Genomic DNA, 5644 nt, shown 5'->3' on the forward strand with positions numbered 1-5644 from the left:
CCCTTCAGTTTTCTTCAGTGTTAAACAATAAATAGTTTACCCCCCTTTGTGTGTGTGTGTGTGTGTGTGTGTGTGTGTGTGTCTGTGTGTGTGAAGAGATTCTGATGTAGCCCAGGCTGCCCCTTAACTCATCGTGTATCCAGGAGGACATTGACCTTCTGACCTCCTGCCTCTGTCTCCAGTGCTGGGGTGCCAGTGTACATTGTGACACTGGGCTCTTTGGGCATTTCCAAAGGTGATTTCTGATGCTTACTTCCTTTACTTTATGCTGTATGTTTTGAGACTGGCTTACACAGACCAGTGGGAAATGGGCATTTCTTTTATTTCATCGTAGAGTTCTGCAGTCGTCACATATGGCCAGTTATTCCATCCAGCACCTGCTCTATTTATTCAGCTCCAACAGACATTTGGAGTGTGTCCGGCCTGGCATTTTGTAAACAGCGCTGCTAAGAGTGTTCTCACGCTTACCTCCTGAGCCTGCGTGGGAAAGCCTCCGCCAAGCTGTATAAAAGGAGTAGCGCTTCTAGGTCACACATAGATGGCACACATTGTAATCGTTTCCAAAAATTCTAAAACATTTTAACTTTTATTTACGTATGTAAGTGTTTCACCTGCATGTATGTCTGCATACCATGTACCCGTAGTGCCTGTGGAGGCCAGAGAATGTGCCATATCTCCTGGAACTGGAGCAGGGATTGAACCCAGGTCCTCTGGAAGAGCAACCACGGCTCATAACCACCGAGACACCTCTTTAGCTTCATGTTGTGATAGTTTTAGTTGTCAACCTGATACAATAAGGACGGTCTCAACAAGGGATGGATTGCTTAGATTGTTAGCCTGTAGACCTATCTTGGAGAGATTGTCTTGATTGCCTTAATTGAGGTGGGATGACTGAGCCCACTGTGGGCGGCAACATTCCCTAGGTTTGGGCATAAAACTATGTGCGCATGGAGCAAGGGCTGAACACTAATGAGCACGCATTCATTTCTCTCTGCTCGTGACCAGACGTGATACCACTAGCTGCTGTAAGTTCCTGCCTTGACTTCCCCACTGGAACCCAGAGTTGTAGGCTAAATAACCGCCCTCCCTCCCCCGCCTGCCCAAGTTGCTTTTTGTCAGGTAATTTATCACAGCAACAGAAACAAAATTCCTGCATACATATGTTCGGGGCTCTCGTTTGAAACTCACAAGTCCCAGAGAGGCTCTTGTTCCGACTGCTTGGTCAATCAGCTGGTGGAGTTGTCCTGAAGGCCGTGGAGCAGAAGTGTCTCAGCAGGGACAGGGCTTAGAAGGTTAGAGCCAGCTTGGCTTCCAGCCTGCTTCCTTAGCTTCCTAGTGAGCTCCGTGTGGACAAACTGCTTTTGTTCACCAACCCTAGATAGAATTGCACCGTCGTGCCTTTCCTGGCATGGTGGATGGAGACACTCTGAAACCACAAGTCAAAATAGCAACACATTCCTTTAAGCTGTTTATGCCAGGCAGCTGAACATGGTGGCTATGCTTACAATCTCAGCACTGGAAGACCGAGACAGCAAGATTGCTACGATGGGTTCAAGGACAGCCTGTGCTAAAGATCATGGCTAAATATTGTCTATGCCAGGTTTCTGCCACCAAAACAAGAACAATTTAAAAATCAATGTTTTTCTTACCTCCCTCCCTCCTTCCCTTCTTCCCTCCTTCCCTCCTTCCCTCCCTCCCTTCCTCCCTCCCTCCTTTCCTCCCTCCCTCCCTTTCTTAATGGAATTAAGGACAGAACCAAAGGTTTTACACATACTAGGCAAGCACTCAACCACCGAGCCATGCCCCCTTTCCCCCTCCTCTTCTTTCTCTTCCTTCACCCTCCCCTTCGTTTGGCATACCTACCCTCTCTTCCTCTGGTAGAGTGTGTTGCTTAAGCTTTCTTTGAACTTCTGCCTCTACTTCCTAAGTGCTTTTCCTGTTCATCACCACGCCAGTTTTTTAATGGTTCTTTAGATCAAACCCAGCCCACTGGACAAACACCAACTGAATTGCATACTCCCGCCCTTCGCCTTTCTGGAAGCTCCTAGGCGAGGCACTTAGCATCCCTGAGCCTCTGGAACGCCAGCTACTGGGAAGACTTGGATCTTTGCGGCTGAAGGATGGCAGAAGCCCATGGGGTGCAGACTACTCGGCACTTGTACAGAACGGCAACAGAGCCCTGCTCGCCTGAAAGCTCCTTACAGTAAGGCCTCGAAAGTCATGCGGAGCAGCCTGGCCAGCTGACCCCGCGAGATAGATTCATTCTGCCGACCCAAAGTTGTGAGTCATTTGTAGAGACTGCCAGGTCGCACTGTGCTCCTCTGCCCCCATGGGGAGGTCGAGAGCCCCCTGTGACAGCCGATTGTCACTGTTACTTGTTCTAAAGGGCATAGGTTCCCCACATCTTCCCCCCCCCCCCCGGTAGTATTCAGCCGCCGAGTGTCAGAAACGGCAAGGATATATGTGGCTTCCTCTTCTCTGGGACAACTTTCCATCTTAAATTTAAAATTAAGCCACCAGAGTAGGGCTGAGGGTCAGCCAAGAACAAATCTATTGCGTGGCCCCAATTTCCCATTTCCACCCTGCCGCAGACAGGCTGCTGATATCAGCCATCTTTCTTGAGCCAAAGGCCATCTGGACTCTTCCCCCTTTCTGCCCTGCAGCCCAGTGCCTAATGCGCATGCTCAGGGCAGAAGCCAACCCTGTTGAACTGCAGTGTCTGCATCTTCCTTCGGTTTTCCTGATGGTGAGAGAGAGAGAGAGAGGCAAACCATAGCAGGCCCCGGGTGTGGAGTTTGGTTGTAAAACTAGCTCAATATCCCAGCCTTAAATTCCTCTTTCCATTTTCTGTTGCCAAAAATAATACAGCCAAATCCCAAGGCTACCGGGCATGGGAGGGTTCATCCGCATGGGTTCCAGTGTGAGGCTCTTTGGCCAAGGGTCCTTCAAGGTGTGATTTCCCTCCCTGCTGAGATGCTAGGGAGATGGGGAGGGGCCAGCATGAGGAGCAAGTTCTTCTCATGCTCTTCTAAAGGGTATAGGAGGGGCTCTTCCTCCCCAGGGGTCTCACAGGAGTGTGTCTGCATGGAGGAATATAGGGTGTGAAATACCAGGATCTTAGAAATCATAGCAGAATTTGCTTCATGCATGGTCGTCCTGGCTCACAGGCCCATCCTGTCTGTGTCTTCCCTCCCACGCCCTATTCTGATTCCTCCTCTTCCTTTTCTTCCTAGAGCACTTGCCTAGAATCCCCCAGTGAGGGACTGGGGGGCGTGGCTCAGTGATGAGCACATGTCTAGAATCCCCATGTGGGGACACTGGGGTTTTTGTTTACCAATACAATGCTTGTCTAACATATATAAAACCCTGGATTTGATTTCCAGTGCTAGAACAAACAAACAAGAACAAAATCTGAACATAAAATAAAGCACGTACTGACTAGCGTAAGCCCTGGGGACCCGATTGGATCAAGTATAAAATTGTTCTTTAGAGATTCTCCCACAGTCCGATTGTCCTGGAAATGCATATGGGAAATGTATGTCTTCACCGCGAAGTGGATATAATAACGGGAAGTCAAAGGAAATTAATTATAAGTCTCATGAGAGAGAGAGAGAAAGTTGAAACTGAATTCCACTCGATTTCCAAGAACTGGAATGAGAGAAAAATTTGCAAGTATTATCTAGTAGACACATTTTATTTTTAAAAAGTGTGTGTGTATATGTGTATGTGTGTGTGTGTGTGTGTGTGTGTGTTTTGTGTGTGTATGTGTGGTGTGGCATGTTTGCACTACAGTTTATCTGTAGTCATCAGGGAACAGCTTGTGGTGGTCCTCTCCTTCTTCTATGGGGGCTCTGGGGATTGAACTCAGGACACCAGGCTTTGTGGCAATCAAACTTGTGAGCCATCTTGCAGGCCCATTGGGTCCATGCACAATTGTTAAAACGGGCAATGCGTACTGGAGAGCTCACTCAGTGGCTAGGATGGCATACTGTTGGTTTTTATAGAGAACTCATAGGAGTTGAGTGTCAGCACCAGTGCCTGACATCTTGAAGCTACCCGGGCTCCTCAGACAACTGCACTTATGTGCACAGGCCCCCATTTCATCCCCTCACACATAATCAAACATTTAAAAGCAATGAATAGAAGAATTAAAAATGTAATAATATGGGGCTGCAGAGGTGGCTCAGGGGTTAAGAGCACTAACTGTTCTTCCAGAGGTCCTGAGTTCTATTCCCAGCAACCACGTGGTGGCTCACAACCATCTGTGATGGAATCTGATGCCCTTTTCTGGTGTGTCTGAAGACAGCTACAGTGTACTTATATATAATAAATATATAATAAAATATAAATATATAATAAATATATAATAAAAAGGATAAAAATGTAATGCTTCATACACATTTATATAAACATGTGTACACACACATATAGAATACACATACACACAGGATTTACATTGTTGTAATGAACCGCCATGCCCAAAAACAATGTGGGGAGGAAACGGTTTATTTCATCATCTTACATTTCCACAAATTACAGAGGTTAGCTCAGAGGCGAAAAAACATTCCTTGTAAGCATGAGGAGCCACCCTTCATCCAGAACCCATGGGAAAAGCCAGGAGCGTGGTGGGCACTTCTACTCCAAGCCATGGCAAAAATGGGAGATGGAGACAGGCAGATCCTTGGGGCTTGCTAGTCGGCCAAGAATTCAAAGGCAAGAGCCCCGGAGGCAGAAGCTGATGCAGAGGCCATAGAGTGGTTCTCACTGACTTGTTCTCCAGGATTGCCTAGACTGTTTGTTTGCTGTTTGTTTGTTTGTTTGTTTACAGTTGCTATGACTACTAGCCTGGGATCGGAGCTTCCTTTCATGACCTAGACCCTCCCACATCAACAATCAATCAAGAAAATACACGATAGCCTTGCCTATGGGCCAACCACCTTGGTGTGTTTTCTCAATCAAGCTCCTTCTTCCCAAATGACTCTAGCTTGTGTCAAGCTGGCATACAAGTCAGCGCTTGTGCGTGCACATGTGCGCGTGTGCGCACACACATACTACACAAACACACACACACACACACACACACGTGTGCACGTGCACGTAGGTTCCATAAAGCTTCCTGAAGAAAGGCTCCATTTTGATGTTAAATCCTTCTCATCTGAAATACCGTTCCAACCAATCAGATACAGATGCACCCGTGTGAGACCCTATTAGTCGCTTTGCCATCGCTGTGCCAAAATATCCAACACAACCTAAGTGTGCATGTCGGGGATGAGGGGAAGTTTATTTGGGCTTGCTGTTGCCGATGGTCTCAGTCCGTCGTGGCTGGAAGGTATGGTGGTGATCGTGTTTATGGGGGCTCCCTTACAACATGGCTGATAAAAATCGAGTGCTCTTCCAGAGCTAAAGACTGCCTTTCATGACCAACTTCTAGTTAGTTGCACCTCTAAAGGCTCTGTAGCCTTTTTGAGAGCATCACCTACTGGCGAACTCGCTCAAGTGCGTGTTTATGTGGGGCGTTCACTGGTAATGTCTAATGGGGAAACCTACGGGGTTGTGTGGGGAAGACCATTGAGTGGTGCTCTGGATGAGAAATGCCCTCCAGGTGTTTGAACACTTGGTCCCAGTTGATCCTGCTCTTTGGGAA

This window comes from Rattus norvegicus, chromosome 12, assembly GCF_036323735.1.
Source record: "Rattus norvegicus strain BN/NHsdMcwi chromosome 12, GRCr8, whole genome shotgun sequence".
Classification (NCBI taxonomy): Eukaryota; Metazoa; Chordata; class Mammalia; order Rodentia; family Muridae; genus Rattus; species Rattus norvegicus.